Below are 18342 nucleotides of genomic sequence, written 5' to 3'. Positions count from 1 at the left end.
ATGTCAGAGGTGAAGAATCTTGTCAAACATAGTTGAACTGCTGCTTCATTTCTTGTGTGTTTTGATCTTCAAATAAATGGACAGAAAACGTCCACATGTGTTTGGACTCCAAATGTTCAGTAAAGTCACTTGTCATTGAGGGTCAGTGGAGGCTCAGAAAGAATCCATTTGTGCAGCTGTTATGAAAGGTCAACATCTCTGACCTCTCCTTCTGTTTCCTGATCAACTCATGTCCTAAATATGACTGTATTGCTTTGATCAACTCGTCTTGTGCTGAACAGGTGCACATAAGTTGTGTCCACTTTTGTGTAGAAGAAAAATCCAGAAGAGCTTGTGCCGACAATTCACATGTAGAAACTTGATTCAAAGTTTCCTGCTGAGTCGGCTGAATGTGTTTGTGGAGGTTTGCTCTCTGACCTGCTTCTCTCAAGTCAAACTTCATCAGGTTACACAACCATGAGACGCCGATCTCACGCCACACCTGTGCCGCCATCTTAGATCCCGCCAGAGCTCAAATGTGCAACACTGACGACACATTTGGACAGGTGTGGTGAGACGCCCAGTGTGGATGTTTGACTCCGCCCCCCGAGCACCTGCACCAGTCAGGTGTGCCTCTATGAGACTTGTGTGTCACGCCCTCACTGCACTCAACTGCTTTCTGTTTGCAGCGTGGAAGAGGACACCACAACAATCCACCTAGATCGCCCCCTAGCTGTGAGTCGCTCACCTAAGTCAACATTTTTATAATTTAATAAATATTTTCATTTTTACATCAAACACAACTCTTGTTAAAATGTATTTTCCCTTGTATTAAACTATATTGTTTAATGTTTACAATTGTTTGTAATGCATAATAAAATAACCTGATATAGTTGTTTTAATGTCATGGCAATAATCACAGTTTAGATTAATTTAGTTTTTTATTCTACATTTTGTTTCGTCAACAGTATTTAATTTGACCTCATTATAAATTGTCCACCGCTGGTCAAGACGTGTTTTTTTATTTGCTGTGATATGGATGTGTTACGTTACAAGTCATTTACAAACGTGAGTTCATCATCATGCAGGTCCAAACCAAGACAACTGTGATACAAGATACTTTTAATCTGGTCCTGGTGAAGACTGAGCAAATGCTTTAGTTCCACAATTCAGACAGAAAACATTCTCAGGCACACGTTTCACCAGAATCACAGGAAATAGAATAGATCGTCAACAGGAAGTCGTAGTCGTTCTCAGTCACATGTTCATAGTTGGATTCACGACAAGTCAGATAAAGCGTTTAGAGATGGTGAACGTTCCTTCTCCAGAGTGTGTGTGTGGCTGAAGCCATTAGCTCTGCAGTCGTCACAGGACAGAGCTGAGGTCTGGTCCTGGCAGCTGCACTGGACGGGTCAGCTTCTGCACGGCTCCTCCTCGCCTTTATCTGCCGCCACGTCGCTCAGGTAGGTCGCCTCAGACTGATGGACAAAATAAAAGTATAATTTCCTGTTTGAAATACATCGTTTATGTCCGTCTTGCATGTTTACAAACCACTCGGGGTGTGAGAAAAAGTTGATACATCAATATATACAGATGTTTCTCTGAGCCGGCTGCAGAGTTTCCTTCCACAAATGGCAGAGAAGACAAGAGACTGAAGCAGCAGATGGAAGAGTTGAGATGGTTAGTGTTGATTTGTGTTCTTGAATTCAAACGTGGAGCTCACTCTAAATCTCATGACTTGTGTGAACATCTTCAGGAGGTGGCGTTGGTGGAACTAAGTGGGTCTGAGAGTGACTATGTAGACCAGGGGTGTCAAACTGGTTTTCACCAGGGGCCACATCATCATAATGGCTGCCCTCAAAGGGCCAGATGTAACTTATAAATGTAGTAATGAGTAAAATACATGTGCGGGTCTTAATCATTAAAGGGGATATTCTTTTAATTTATTCATACAAATGTGTTATACGTGCTATGCTTATATAACTGCAATACTATGCAACATTATGTTTTCTGGAAAACTACTGAGGTGATCAAACACACGAACATTACCACTCAGCCCCGACACTGCACCGAAGGATCCGAGGTCAGCGAGAGGAACCTCCCTGTTTCATAACCATCGGCATGTCAGTTGATAACGGTACCCTGGTAACCGTCAGAACAGGAACATGACAATTAGACTTGGGGCTTGACACCGAGAGACACCGATGGACCCACCCGTAAGGGGGAGCAACGGCGAAGGAAGGATCCAAGTGCTCCAACCAGGCCGCGTATCGCTAAACAACGCCCGCCTGCATCTTTGATTTTGACCGATGTTAATCTCAAGATTCTCTTACAAACGAGTCTGCGCACTCTGCTTAGGTATCCTTTTCTGAACATCAGCTCACCTGAGAGGTTGTTCCGTTTAGGTCCGTGCACGTTGGACTGCCGGCATATATCTGCTCTTAAGCTTGAAATAAAGCATTTTGTTTTTAAACTTTTAAATTCTCCGACTGCCTGATTTCCAAATTCACAACAAACTTTGGTAGCAGAGGATGGTTTGATAACGAACGGACCAAGGACTCGACTCAAAGATCGGCGTCCCGTCCAGACGGAGTCGGAACGAGCCAGAAGGCCAGCCGAGATCCGGAGAGGATTCTGCCCATACTCGGGAACTTGATCACCAGAGCTCTACTAAAAGAGGTAAGCAGAAACATGTTATAATCAAATTCTGTGATTGAATATACCAAATTGTGTGATCAATAGTACAATAGAGTGTGAGTATGAAGACTTAAGTTAAAAGTTAAACGTGCTAAGGATACATTTTGAGCAGATAAATTCCGAATGTCCTGTTTATTTAAGGTTTAAAAGAGAGTTTGAAAGACAAAGGAAATCAAATACTAAGAGAAGAAGAATAAGAGAAATAAAGTGTCCTCCGGGACCCACCGTGGTCTGCCGATAGAGAGGCGGTGGTCTTACAACTCCTTCGGGACCAGACCTGGTTGTTAAGAAAACAGGGCGTTGGCTGCGGTTGTAATACATTAGAAAATATTTGACGACACACAATTCTTTCGAGACCAGGCGTAGCTGTAAGAGAAAACAGTGCGGTGGCAGTGGTTGTGATACAATATATTTCAAATTTGGTAAATGAGTGGAACCAGTTCCGGAACAAGTTCAAGAGGTTATAGTTGAAAATATTGAGGTTGAGGTTGAAGGAGACGGGAATATCATTGAATTGGGAGTTGACGATTTACTTTTTGACAGAGACATGGGAGAAGCGTTGAATTAGTTTGATTCATCAAAATTTAACATGGCATGGAGTTGTTTGAAATTGAATTAAACCCAGATTTGAACACATTTCTAGTAAATCAACAAGAATTAAGTTCCGAATCACAAGCTGTTGTTATAGATTCTGATCTAGTAGCAGAAGAAAGATTTTGGAGTAGATTTGGTTTGACTGAAGAAGAAGGAAACGGTGAAGTTACACTTGAATTGATTTTTGATCAGATTGAAGGGTTGAAGAAAGATTTGCGGAGTGTGTGGAAAACAAATTTACTAATTTTCGTAATATTCATGGTCGCTATTCTAAGCATTCTTATTGGATTAGTGCTGGGATTTAACAAAAACTAAATAAACAGTGCGGATTGTGACAAACTGTGCGGATTGTGTGAGTTCAAGAAACAATAATCTGTTTAAAAAAAACAAAAAAAAAACAGATTTACTGTTTGCTTAATTTGTGTGTGCGTAGGGTGTTCGGGACACAGCAAGTTACTTAAAAAAAACAAAAAAAACACGGTGGTTGTGTTGTCCACCGAGCACACCTAAAATGGCGAATGTGGGGGATCAGTGGGCTAAAAGAATAAAAGCTAAGGTTAAAGTAAGTAAGGATTATGATAAGGGGGATGGGAAAGTAGTGGATAAACTGTTAAATAGATGGACGGTTGAAGGCTGGATGGGAGCTGGAGGGCCCCTCAATCAAAAAGCCCTCGAGATCATAGCTAAAGATCTCAGAGAAAGGCATCTTAAAGCAAAAATAGATGCAACAGAAGAGGAATCTGCTGGTGGAATAATAAAAAAGACATCTGCCAGAAAACATTTTGAGATGGTAAAAGCAGAATCAAGAGTAGGAGGAGTAATAATTCAGACGTGCTATGAACAGCGCCACTTACAGCCCAAAGCAAAAACTGCAGACGCACCCTCCCAGAAAGACAAAAAAGCCGGATACGCCCATGCTGGGTTGTACCCCACCCTCGCTAAACTAAAGATTTCTACATCTGCACCCGCGCCAACAACCAGTCTTGATGATTACATCACGCAACCTGATACCTCCGATGTTACTCCACCTCCTCCGCCTCCATATACTACACTTGGTACACCCACTCACCTCTCCGCCCACAATCCATTTCTTGAGCAGGTCCAGATCCAGCCAACAGCGCCATCTGCTGTCCAAGCCCTCATACTGCAAACCACCACTGGTACAGTTTGCATTGAGGAAGTCATAACTTTGAATGACATGAAGACCAGAGTGGATGAAATGGGAAGATTTTTGAGCAGGTTGGAGGGAACCACAGGAGAGACAGGAAATATAAGTGTGAGAATTTAACCATAAAATAACTAAGGGATGAAACAATTGCTCATCATTTACAGAATAACTCAGCGAACCGTGTCCCAAGGAGAAGAAGTAGGTCCAATGAAGACGCTAGTCGTACCAGATACACACGGCAGCCGAATGTCTCTTCTCAGCATTTCTACCAGCAGGACCCGAGACACAATGGATCTTCCAGCAAGAAGGACGGCTGAACTTTGCTTGTCTGCCTCCGAAGATCTGCTTAAACTGCTACAGAAGAAGGGTTACAAGATAAAGAAAGAAAAAGTCCAGTTATGCCGCAGAGAAGTGACATTCCTGGGACGACTCATCTCCGCTGAAGGACTTGGCGTATCTTCAGCACACAGACAATCTATCCTGCATCACCCTAAGCCCACCACTGTCTCAGGTATGCTCTCGTTCTTGGGTCTGACAGGATACAGCAGGTCCTATATTCCTGACTACTCACCAAGAACTGCCCCGCTGAGAGCTTTGATCAGTGAGGTTGGCGCAAGAAACTTGACTGCAGACCTCAACTGGACAGTTGAGGCGGAAAAGGCCTTTACGGATATTAAACAGGTATTGGCCCAAGCAGCAGCTCTCATGCCCCCGGACTACAAGTTACCATTTCATCTTGATGTTTCTGAACAATACTCTCATCTTCATGGAGTATTGTATCAGAAAAAAGGGGGAGAAGGAAGAGTGTTATTATATCACTCATCAAAACTGGACGCCATCGAAGCAGGCCAGCCGGCCTGTACAAGGTACATTGCAGCACTAGCAAAAAACATTGCTAAAACAGCACATATTGTTATGTGCCACCCTCTTGAGATCCACACTAACCATGGAGTGTCAGCCTTCCTAACAAGCAAAGAGTTTACTTTCTCCACAGCAAGAAAAACAAAAATCCAGCGTACATGCACTCAACCCCACATCACCTATGTCACAGCCGACAGAAACATGGCAGGTAACTTTGGATCAGGTGAACCACATGTCTGTGAAGAACTCGCCATAATGGAAAACAAGATCAGGAGGGACCTCCTAAACACTCCATTATAGGCACCATATGGCTTTACACAGATGGATGTTGCTACAGAGGATGTGATGGCCTGAACAGAGCCTCATATGCAGTAGTTCAACAATGCCGGACGGCTCGATCCACACTGTCAAAGAAGGAGTTATTCCACAACCAGCATCAGCTCAGTTGGCTGAAATCGAGGCGCTCATTCAAGCACTCACTTATGCAGAAGGACAGACTGCTAATGTTTACACTGACTCAGCCTACGCTCATGGAGCAATTCATGTAGATGCACCAATATGGGAATGAAGAGGATTCATGACTGCTAACAACACTCCCATTCGTCACCAAGATGCCATTCAAAGACTGGTCAAAGCAGTGTCGCAGCCCAAAGAAGTTGCTGTCATGAAGTGCAAAGGTCATGATCGTTACAGTAACTCTAGAATAGCCAGAGGCAATGACTATGCGGACGAAGCCAAGAAAGCCGGAGGCTATGGAGCAGGTATTATGATTCTCAAACCAACAGAACCAGACGACAACAGGCTAACGCTGAAACAACTCAAGGAACTCCAAGAAGCTGCAGGTCCATATGAATGGTCAGAATGGACAAGAAAAGGTGGAACCAAAGACCCCACAGGCTTGTGGAGGTCACATGATGGAAGAATCGTTGCACCTGCCAAACTTGTCCAACTACTCCTACCAGAAGCGCATGGAAAGACCCATGAAGGGCAAAGACAGACATTCTTGCGCATAAGTGCCCTGTGGTGGCACCAACATTTAGAAAGCATCTCTAAACTGTTCTGTGAAGAATGCACTATTTGTGGTCAACACAACCCAAAGAAACCATTTAAAACACCAATGGGCTCTTATCCAGTACCTACAGCTTGTTTCCAAGATATTAGTATAGACTATACTGATATGGGAATAGAACAAAGGGTGCAGGGTAAGAGATACATGTTGGAAATGGTAGACAGATTTTCTCGATGGGTGGAAGCTATTCCCACCAGACATGAAGATGCCAAAACAGTTGTTAAATGGCTACAAACAGAACTCATCCCCAGATATGGGGTTCCTAGACGCATTCGGTCCGATAATGGAACACATTTCAATAACTCCATGTTGCATGAGATCGAACAAAGCCTAGGGATTACTCACAGTTATGGGTCAGTCTATCATCCTCAATCTCAAGGCCTCGTTGAAAGAGCTAATCAGACACTTAAAGCTAAGATAGCTAAGGTTTGTGCTAGTTCAAAATTGAGCTGTCCAGCCGCCTGATCGTCACTGCCGTGTCCAAGGAGAAGCCCACCGACCCACCTGGTGGCCTATTTCCTTTACTCCCTCAGAACTCTGATGGGGATGCTGACAACAGTGACGCTGAGAGCAGTGATGTGTCCACCATTGACGGGGCGTTCCTTACCATCGATGGAGTGGTTGTCTACCCACCCCCTGAACGCCTACCGTATGATGGATCAGACATAGAACCTGAACCCATGCATGACAGCACTTATGACAATGGATGGCATTAATTTCATATATTTTTTGACTCACATACTTAGCGCTGGTAGCGTTTTTTCACAGATATGTATTTTTTGACTCACATACTTAGCGCTGGTAACATTTATTCACAGATATGTATTTTGACTCACGTTCTTAAGCGCGGGTAGCAAAAGGGGGATTTAATGAGTAAAATACATGTGCGGGTCTTAATCATTAAAGGGGATATTCTTTTAATTTATTCATACAAATGTGTTATACGTGCTATGCTTATATAACTGCAATACTATGCAACATTATGTTTTCTGGAAAACTACTGAGGTGATCAAACACACGAACATTGGCACTCAGCCCCGACACTGCACCGAAGGATCCGAGGTCAGCGAGAGGAACCTCCCTGTTTCATAACCATCGGCATGTCAGTTGATAACGGTACCCTGGTAACCGTCAGAACAGGAACATGACAATTAGACTTGGGGCTTGACACCGAGAGACACCGATGGACCCACCCGTAACGGGGAGCAACGGCGAAGGAAGGATCCAAGTGCTCCAACCAGGCCGCGTATCGCTAAACAACGACCGCCTGCATCTTTGATTTTGACCAATGTTAATCTCAAGATTCTCGTACAAACGAGTCTGCGCACTCTGCTTAGGTATCCTTTTCTGAACATCAGCTCACCTGAGAGGTTGTTCCGCTTAGGTCCGTGCACGTTGGACTGCCGGCATATATCTGCTCTTAAGCTTGAAATAAAGCATTTTGTTTTTAAACTTTTAAAATTCTCCGACTGCCTGATTTCCAAATTCACAACAGTAGCTAAATGTAAGCTAATGTAAAATAAATGTAACTACTCCTTAATGTTAAATGACTTTGAATGTATTACTTGAGGTCATAGCTACTGTAAAACCAACAATTGTGAGCTGCTAACATGTGTGATGTAGCATTTTACAATAAAATAAAAATGGCTGCACTCAGCCTTGCATGTGGTACTAAATACATTTCTACACATAAAAACAAGTCAAAACTTACAGCTCAAGACTAATAAGTTGCAACTAAAATAAGTCTGACAAGCAACTTTTTCCTTGTTGATGCACATGTGTCGTCACAATTGTCATCACAAGCAAAAAATAAATCAATTGCAGGAAAATCAGATTGTTGAGTCTTTATATGTCCCAACAAGAAAGACAGTCTCAGTTCACAACCAGTTATTGGTCACGTTTTTAGGTTCCCCAGCTTATATATTGGCTGTCAATTCTTGTGGATGAGTAGATCCTGAACACACCAAGTGGATCCTCTCCACCATCCATTGGTCATGTTCTTAAAATAAGTAAATGTGGCATACTTGGCTCTGTGTTTGGTGTCAAAATGCCGGCGTAGATTGTACTCTTTGACAACCGACACTGCCTCATAACACAAAAGACATACAGGCCTTTCTCCTTGAAGCACAAACATGTATTCGCCTTCACCTGTGTGTGTGTGTGTGTGTGTGTGTGTGTGTGTGTGTGTGTGTGTGTGTTTTTTCAAGTTGTTTTTTTTGCTCATTGGTCAAGGTAAGGCAGGCGGGCCACATTTGGCCCGCGGGCCTTGAGTTTGACACATATGATGTAGACTCTTCAGAGTCGTGGGATTCTGAGGATGAAAGCAGCATCACGGAGCAGAACCTGGAGCTGCCGGGACACAAGAGGTCAAAGATCATACCCAGTATTCAAGTTGTGGATCCAGAGGAGAAGTAAACTGACAAAGACTTAAAAGAAATAAACCCAGACCTGAGGATTGTGTGAGTCTCTGACAGGGAACTCCAGCAAAACTAATCCCTGATCTCTGTGACAGGCTGATGTGACCAGAAGAGCAGAGATGTTCTGATGAAGCTTCATGAAGCAGTGTCATTATTTTCAGAGTCCATTAGATGGCAGTCTCTGCACTTCGTTCCTTCCTTTGTTTTTAACAATTTAATACTTAATGGTCAGATTAACTGAGTTCTGAGGAGAAACATTTGCGATTTTTAACTTCAGGGTCTGTTTGCTAGAACAAGATCTAAGGTGTGGTTGAAACAGTCAACCATCAAGACAATTGATTCTATTATGGAATTGAACGTAGTTGTCAAGCTGTCATGAACCATATCCACATGGATGTTAAAGTCAACAACAATTATAACTTGACATGATTCAAGCACCAGGCTGCATGAATATATTACTGGTGTGTTTCAGTGCAGGTCACATGGAAAGCATTGGTGAATGCATCGTTCTTTTTCAGAGTCAGGGTCAAGAGAGGTTATCCATAGAATCATATATATCATCATATAGAGAGTGTCACACATCATCGTAGAACCTTGGTTACAGAGATAACCTTTTGATTATAAATACATGTTGTGTATAAACTGTGAAACTACAAAGTATGTTTTCTAGTCTCATATCTTTGAAATCAAATGAATGACGGTAACATTTTAAAATTCAAAAACTATGCATCCGTCACTGTAATGGTTTGGTGTGAGGATGGAGTGTGATGTTGGTGCAGAGTTAAGTTAAGACTATACTTTCAGGGATCATTTCTATAGTTCTTAACTTAAGAAATGTGTTTGTAAAGTGTTTGGTGTCACTAACCATGATGAAGAGTTGTGATATTCCTTCCTGAGTGTGAAGCAGACAGAGAATAATGATTGACTTCATATGTTCTCTGTCATTGATGATCCTTCTTTACTTCCTTGTGCAGTATTGAGAGGAATATGATCAGAGTGGTTGTTGGTTCATAACAAGATGGTTAAATTTCAAACGTTTCTATGAGTTTAGCAGTAATGGTGAGATTAAGCCTCATGAACCACTGAAGACTTCCATTAGAGTAGTTCATCCTTAACTAAAGCTTTAGGATTCATTTGCTCTAACAAACCATCAAGTTTGGCATCATTTCTGCTTAAAGGATACAGAAGCAGAAACTTTTATTTGTCAGATTCATTGATTTGTGAGACTAGTAGAGATATGTGTTTGTATTTTGATAAAAACCTGAATATTTAAACACACGTACAACTATTACTGATATGGTTGTTGAGATATATTTTTGCTGATAACTTTGTTGTGAAATTAATCAGATAAATAAATGCATTGTTTATGAACAGAACTTTTTTCTCCAGGATGCCTGATTTTTTAGGAATTCAATAGATTTACAGTAAACTAGTAAATTCTTCAGACTAAACTCTCTGGTGTCAATTGTGTAAGAATATAAATACTGTCTAAACGAAAGAAGAAAAAAAAGTGATGTTTAATTAAAACAGTTGTTCAAAACAAAGGAAAATATTGCAGAGAGCACCATCTAGTGGAAAATAATGACACTGCTTCATGAAGCTTCATCAGACCTTCACCACTCTTCTGGTCAAAGCAGTCTGTCACAGAGATGAGGGCTTGTTTTTGCTGGAGCCACTAAATGAACCTTAAACCTCTCACTCTCCTCAAGAGCAGGAGGAGGAAACACTGTAGTGGAAAAGATTAAAGTGACCACAATGAATGAGCAAGAGCATCTACCTCCAGTGGAGAGTTGTATGTATCTGCTCAAGGAGACAGTAGAGATGTAGATTAACAGATACAAATGTTTTCATATATTGTATTGTACATAACAACCACTCTGATCATATTCCTCTCAATACTGCACAAGGAAGTAAAGAAGGATCATCAATGACAGAGAACATATGAAGTCAATCATTATTCTCTGTCTGCTTCACACTCAGGAAGGAATATCACAACTCTTCATCATGGTTAGTGACACCAAACACTTTACAAACACATTTCTTAAGTTAAGAACTATAGAAATGATCCCTGAAAGTATAGTCTTAACTTAACTCTGCACCAACATCACACTCCATCCTCACACCAAACTATTATAGTGATGGTTGATTTTTTATTTTAGTTGAACAAACATGATACTGTGTGATTCACATTAAATACACAACATGAAATGTATTTACAAATCAAACACATGCACCACAATACTTTCAAACTAGGTTTCTACATTATTTAAAAAACACACGTAGTAAAGTCAATATTAGAATAAACAAATGTCAATTAATAATATACTTTGTAAGTATTCTTCATGAAGCAGTGTCATTATTTTTCCACTAGTTGGCGGTCTCTGCACTATTCTCCATTGTTTTGAACAATTTTTCTAATGAAACATCACATCATTTTTAAACTGATGGCGCCACCTACTGACCTCTAAACAACATGACACTGTTTCATTTGGCTTCATCAACACATCACTATTAAACACACAACATGAAATGTATGTTTATATCAAACACATGAACCATAAAGCTTTCAAAGTAAGTTCCTACATTATTACAAAACATGGAGTAAAGTTAATATTATAAGAAACAAATGTCATTTAATGAATAATGTTGAGTAAAATATTATTTATTTCTGTGAACTACAGTACAAAGAACAGTTTGTGGTCAACATTAGAACAGAGAGCAGAGTCAGCATTTCTTCAGTTTGTTGTAGAGCCAACCAGTTGAGGAACCAGTGATTTGTTGGAGCTTCTGGTGCCACTAAAATCAACCTCAAACCCTCGAGCCTCACTGTTCTCAAGAGGAAAGAGGAAACACTGGTGGAAAACCATAGAAAAGCCTTGGTCGGCACAATGGATGATCAAAAACCTTCATCCCAAGAGTAGGCTTGTCTGACTGAAAGAGAAGACTGTGTTCTGCTTCATTGGTGCTCCGCCCTCCAACGGCTTCGCTATGGGTTTACCCCGAGGCACCGCCTCGTCTCTGAGAAAGCTTAATGAACTCGCCACCCAGCAGGGGGCAGTACCTTCCTATAAAGGCGGGCAGCACCCGCCGCACTTTCTCCTTTTTCAACTCAGCGAGAAAGCTCCTGACAGTGGAATGTAATGATGGCGAATGAATATTGAAGTGAACCATGTGTGCACGAAGACTCCCTGAAGAGGAGACACACATGTCTGCTTCGTTTTGCCTAGAGGCCCAAATCACACGGGATGATTATGTGGCCTTCCGAGCGCTTCCCACGGCTTTTGACAGTGTTGGGAAGCGTTCGAGGCTTGTCGACCCACGCCGCCTCAGATCATGATTATGATCAACACAGGACTGCCGTGTTGTTTAAGAAAACAACACGGCAGTCCTGTGCGCTGCACTCGACAAGCTCACGTTCCAACGTGTTGGGCCCTGATGAGTCGAGCTGAGTCGTCCATCGATCATGAACAGATGTCGACGAGGAGGACGACTGGCTCGCTGCATGGAGTCGACCATGGGGTATGCGAGAGCGATCAGGTGAGTATCTCTTGCAGGTCTCATGGCCCTCCTGCAGCACTCGACGGGTTCACTTGAGAGGTATTAGTGTGCATGTGGCTCCGCCTGTGAGTGTGACGTATTCACAGGCGTCATTAGAGACTTTCGCCGCTAATGCTAAGCTAACATGCTCCGCCGTTCATAGACGGCGAGAGTTTCCTCTCAGAACACAGTTCGGAGGAGGTTTTAAACCCCTTCGTCCGGGTCATACCGAGACTGTAATAACGGAGTCTGTCCACACGAATGAAGGGCAGACTCAACCATGTGCTTTGTTTCCAGATAAGCAAATGTCCACGAGACCGGCTTGATCAGCTGTGTTTACTTCACTTCCGTGTTGACATGCGCTGACGGGGTTTGACCGCCGATGAGCGTTGTCAAAAAAATCCCGGCGCCATGGATGACGTCACGTTTGGCGGAGAAACGTCATGGATGACGTCACGTTGGCGGAGAAACGTCATGGATGACGTCACGTTTGGCGGAGAAACGCCATGGAACGGACGCACCATTGAGAGGAATGGCCCGGCAGGAGGCGGCGCAGCTCCGCCATCACCTGCATGGGCGTGATGACGAGGCGCGACGAGGATACGCGGAGAAGATCCCGTTCGTCGGCCTGATAAGCAAATGTCCACGAGACCGGCTTGATCAGCTGTGTTTACTTCCGTGTTGACATGCGCTGACGGGGTTTGACCGCCGATGAGCGTTGTCAAGAAAATCCCGGCGCCATGGATGACGTCACGTTTGGCGGAGAAACGTCATGGATGACGTCACGTTTGGCGTGATGACGATGCACGACGGGGATACGCGGAGACGGAGATCCCGTTCGTCGGCATCATCATCTGGTGCTGGGGGGAAGCGTCACCAGAGACCAGCCACCCCAGCAGCACCAACAACATCGGCAACAGCGGCGGCGTGCGACGAGTGAGCGTCGCCAAGATCCGCAGCGCGAGCCGGGGAGCCAGCAGCCGCAGCAGAGTCGACGGCCGAGGGCTCCTCCACCCTATTCATTCAAGGGAATGTGTCGGGAATAAAACAAGAGAACGTATGACGTTTTCTGTGGTTCGTTCTGAGAGAGATGTTGGTAGCGTGCATGTGTTTCCGCCTGTGAGTGTGACGTATTCACAGGCGTCATTAGAAACTTTCGCCGCTAATGCTAAGCTAACATGCTCCGCCGGTCATAGACGGCGTGATTTTCCTCTCATAACACAGTCCGAAGGAGGTTTTAAACCCCTTCGTCCGGGTCATACCGAGACTGCAATAACGGAGTCTGTCCACACGAATGAGGGGCAGACTCCAACCACATGTGTTTTGTTTACAGACGAGCAGAGGTCCGCGAGACCGGCTGAATCAGCTGTGTTTACTTCCGCGTCGACCAGCGCTCGTGCCCGACAGAGCGTGACAGCTGATGAGGTGAGTGGAACTTGTCCGGACATGTCTATGTTAACCGGAGGTTGTTCCTTTCCCCACAGCGCTGTCTACAAACACTGGCACCGTGGAGGACGTCACGTTTGGCGGCGGAGAAGCGCCATGGAACTGACGCAACCTGGTGTTTTTACGCGCGAGTTTTTTCGCCGTTCTGAGACCAGGCGAGGGCGAGGAACTTCCGTCCCGTCTGGTCGATCAACTGGAGAGGTGCGTGGCGGTCGGATCTCACGAGTGACGAACAGATCGGGACCGCCAGCGGGGCTGGAGAATGTACGGGACCGGGTGAGTGATGCGGTGCCGACGCGCGCGCGACCTAACTCACTTCAGCTCCGGGTTAATTCTCCAGCGCTTTCCTCCACATCGCGGGTTTTGTCAGCTCCGGTGACACTAAGAAGTGCTCAGGGAGTTGGGAAGACTTCCGGGGGGGGAAGGAAACACGCACGACGCGCATCTGAGGTGTCTCACGCGCACTTGCGCGCTTCTCCCACAGAGCCGGCTTTTATGTATGAGAGTGGGGGTTCTAGTGAATCCAACTCGAGTACATGCTCTGTGGATTCAAGAGATAGAGACGCGGCTTGTGTGATGCCCTTTCGTCTACGGCCCGTCCATGGGGGGCGGGCCGGAGGACTACCCAAGGTTCGCCAGGGCTGCGGTTCTGACAGAACATTATTCGGCTTGGAGTCGCCTGGTTTTACTTCTAGGACCCACTTGGCTGGGGGGAGTAATCAGGCGGGGCTATGCGCTACAGTTTGCCCGTCAACCCCCGCGTTTTTCAGGGATTCTCTGGACGCGTATGGTGGAGCAGGAGAAACTATCCTGTCTGAGAAACGAGGTGTCTACTCTGCTGCAGAAGGAGGTCGTAGAACTGGTCCCTGCAGCCGAGATGATGTCAGGGTTTTACTCCCGGTACTTCCTCGTGGCGAAGAAGACCGGGGGTTGGAGGCCCATTCTGGACCTCAGCTATTTGAACAAGTTCATAGCTACCCGCCCGTTTCGCATGTTGACGGTCAAGAAACTGCTTTCAGGTGTATGTCCAGGAGATTGGATGACATCTATCGACCTGACCGACGCGTACTTTCACATACCGATAGTCAAGAGACATCGAAAGTACTTGCGTTTCGCCCTCGAGGGTCGGGTGTTTCAGTACACTCGACTTCCGTTCGGCTACTCTCTGGCACCCAGGACCTTCACCAAGTGTGTGGAAGCGGCAGTGGAGCCTTTGAGAGTGAGTGGGGTAAGGATCTTGACCTATCTGGACGACTGGTTGATCCTTGCCAGGTCAGAGGCAGAAAGTTACGCTCACACACAGAAGGTGTTGAGCCATATTGCCACCCTGGGGTTCACAGTGAACCTCAGCAAGAGCGCTCTGACTCCAGCTCAACAGTTAGTTTACCTGGGGGTACTGTTGAACTCGAAGAGGGTTCACGCGCCTCCCGGACGTGCGTATCCAGCCCATTCTCCGACTGACAACACAGTTGCTGGAAGCTCGGTGTCACGTGACAACAGCAGGCACTGTTATGTCCCTCCTGGGGCTCATGGCGGCAGCCCACACGGTTGTTCGGCTGGGCTTGCTGCACATGAGGGAGCTTCAGAGATGGTTTGGTCGTCTCAAGCTAGACCTCAAGCGGGAAAGAGGTCGGAAAGTGCGCCTTCCCGCTCGGGTTTTGCAGGACATCCAGTTCTGGAACTCTCACGCCAACCTCAGGCGGAGAGTTCCATTGGGTTGCGTCCTTCGTTACACTCAAGTGTTCACAGACGCTTCCCTGACAGGTTGGGGAGGCACCTCGGGTCAGGCCTATGCCAGTGGGGTCTGGAGCAGTCCGGTGCTCAGACACATAAACTGGCTAGAGCTGAAGGCAATTCACAATGTCCTGCTTCACCTCTCTCCCCAACTGTCACAGTCCAACGTCCTAGTATTTTCAGACAGCTCCACCGCCGTGGCGTACGTAAATCGCCAAGGTGGAGTCAGATCCCCAGCCCTTCTGTGTGTGGCAAGGAAGATTTGGCTGTGGGCGGACTGTCACCTGCTTTCGCTCAGAGCCCAGCACGTCCCGGGCGAGCTGAATGCAGTAGCGGACAGACTGTCGAGGGGGGCCGTCCAGGACGAATGGGGTCTGTCCGAGGCAGTGGCAAGCGAGATCTGGTCTCGATTCGGTCACCCGGTTGCAGACCTCTTCGCCAGCAAGGAGAACTTCAAATGCCCTCTTTGGTTCTCCCTCAGGGCTTCGGACCGCCCCCCACTAGGCGTGGACGCTTTAGCCCATTCGAGGTGGCCGGTCGGTCTGCTGTTCGCCTTCCCTCCTCCGCGGCTCCTTCTCCCCCTGATTCGGAGGACGAGGCGGGGGGGGCTGAGGTTAATTCTAGTGGCACCAGACTCCCCGGGGGCGCTCTGGTTCCCAGAGCTGGTGCGCATGGCGGTCGGGGCCCCGTGGGCCATCCCTTGGGGCCCCGCTGCCCTGTGTCAGGCGGGGGGGGACACTGACAGCGCCCCCGGTGCTGGGCCGGCCTCTCAAGGTGTGGCTCCTGCACGGGACGAGCTGATCGGGACCCTGGACCCGGACGTTCTCCACACGCTGGAGAACGCCCGGGCCCCATCAACACGTAGGCTTTATGCCTCAAAGTGGGGGATATTCTCCCGCTGGTGTTCAGACAGGTCCTTGGACCCCAGCTCTTGTTTGGTCTCCGCTATCCTGTCTTTCCTGCAACATTTGCTGGATAACGGGCGGACTGTGGCGACACTGAGAGTGTTCGCATCAGCCATAGCGACGAGGCATGTCGGTTTTGAGGGTGCTTCGGTTCGCGCCCACCCTTTGGTGGCGCGTTTCCTGCGGGGTGCCTGCAGGCTTCGACCTCCTGCAAGGCCTTCCAGCCCTCAGTGGGATCTCCAGTTGGTACTGGACTCTCTCACAGGGCCGACCTTCGAGCCTCTTGACCAAGTCCCATTGGATATCTTGTCTTTCAAGGTATCGCTCCTTCTGGCACTAACAACCACGAAGAGAGCAAGTGAGCTTTGTGCCCTCTCCATTAGCCCTGAGTGTCTTTCCTTTGGCGTTGAGGAGTCTTCGGTGTCTTTGCGTCCTAACCCAGCGTTCCGCCCGAAGATTCTGAGTTCCTTGTTCCGGGCGACGACCTTCACGCTGCGGGCCTTTCACCCGCCGCCTCACTCGGACCCGGGTCAGGAGCGTCTCCACCTGTTGTGTCCAGTGAGGGCGTTGGCCTGTTACTTGCGGCGGGTGGCCGAGTTTAGGCGCTCTGATGCCCTTTTTGTCTGCCACGGTAGATGCCGGCGGGGAGAGGCTCTCTCCCCCCAGAGGTTCTCTCATTGGGTGAGATCGGCCATTATCCGTGCCTACCGAGCAGCGGGTGGATCCGCTCCTAGCGGTCTGAGGGCACATTCCACCCGTGGCGTGGCAGCCTCAGTGGCTCTTTTGCGGGGTGTGGCAGCAGAGGATATCTGCTCTGCTGCCTCTTGGGCGTCCACGTCTACCTTCGCTAAGGCCTATCTCCTCGACGTAACGGCGGGATCAGTAGCTCATACTGTCTTGAGCGCTGTTGTGCCCCCCTCAGGGCCCACGGCTCAAGTGGGATTGGACCCTGGGCCGGCGGGGCCCTAGTGATGCTGCTCCAGGAGCGGCGTCCAGCTGGGGGTACATTTATCCCGTCAGGCTTCGCCTTTTGGGTAAACCCATAGCGAAGCCGTTGGAGGGCGGAGCACCAATGAAGCAGAACCCCTGAGTTATCTATTATAACCTCAGGTTCTGCGAGTTGGTGCGAAGCCCTCCAACCTCGTCGCCCAGCGGCCGCCCTTCTCGCTGAGTTTTCAGTTGGAGAAAGTGCGGCGGGTGCTGCCCGCCTTTATAGGAAGGTACTGCCCCCTGCTGGGTGGCGAGTTCATTAAGCTTTCTCAGAGACGAGGCGGTGCCTCGGGGTAAACCCATAGCGAAGCCGTTGGAGGGCTTCGCACCAACTCGCAGAACCTGAGGTTATAATAGATAACTCAGGGGTTTTACTTCCTGTGAGACCATACAATGTTGGAGAGATCGTAGAGCACCAAGAGCTCACTGACCAGGAGGGAACTGAAGATAGTTCAAGTGTTTTTTTAACTACAGAAAGTCTGTCCGTAAAATAATGATAAAAATGGTTCTTGAATTGATGAAAATGACTGAAAATCATTCAAATGTATTTACTGTTTGAGCTCAATGTCATGTTTGAACCACTAGAGGGAACTAGAAGCTTTTCTCGTCTCCACAAAAAACTAGTTTTTTTTTTACTTTCATAGTAATATTTTAGAAAAACTTTTTTTTCTGAATAAAAGAGAATAGAAAGGAAGGAAAGAAAATTTATACATATAAATCATCGTATGTCAAAATAAAAAGCAATTCAATCCACTTTTATTTCTCTTCTCTTTAATTTGACACTCCTGGTATTCCATAGTTCACATTCTGCGTGACTTTAAGGTTCAGAAGAACGACTCTAAGAAATAATAATAAAGTTTAAAGTGGAGTTTTTGTCACAGAAAATAGTCGTAATAACATGTTTGGTTTACTTTGACTTTCCATCTGGACGTGACGTCACACTGA

General features: G+C 46.4%; 1 long non-coding RNA gene, 2 other non-coding genes and 1 pseudogene across 4 annotated transcripts; 3 read left to right on the top strand and 1 right to left on the bottom strand.

The window, feature by feature from the left end:
• The window catches only part of LOC148074730 (serine/threonine-protein kinase B-raf-like), a 142602-nt pseudogene that overhangs the window by 28674 nt on the left and 95586 nt on the right, over positions 1–18342 (top strand).
• Positions 924–2460, top strand: LOC148074749 (uncharacterized). Of its 2 annotated transcripts, XR_015711867.1 has the most exons (3): positions 924–1442; positions 1573–1659; positions 1736–2460. It is a non-coding gene; the product is annotated as an uncharacterized LOC148074749 (long non-coding RNA). The 2 variants fall into 2 exon arrangements; XR_015711866.1 differs by having other exon boundaries at positions 924–1659.
• Positions 9574–9786, top strand: LOC148074748 (small nucleolar RNA U3). Its single transcript, XR_015711943.1, has one exon. It is a non-coding gene; the product is annotated as a small nucleolar RNA U3 (small nucleolar RNA).
• Positions 10657–10869, bottom strand: LOC148074747 (small nucleolar RNA U3). Its single transcript, XR_015711942.1, has one exon. It is a non-coding gene; the product is annotated as a small nucleolar RNA U3 (small nucleolar RNA).

Source organism: Callionymus lyra, chromosome 7 (genome assembly GCF_982586985.1).
Source record: "Callionymus lyra chromosome 7, fCalLyr1.hap1.1, whole genome shotgun sequence".
In the NCBI taxonomy this organism is placed as follows: Eukaryota; Metazoa; Chordata; class Actinopteri; order Syngnathiformes; family Callionymidae; genus Callionymus; species Callionymus lyra.
The sequence above is the reverse complement of the archived record's forward strand: the minus strand, read 5'-3'. Positions and strand labels throughout refer to the sequence as shown.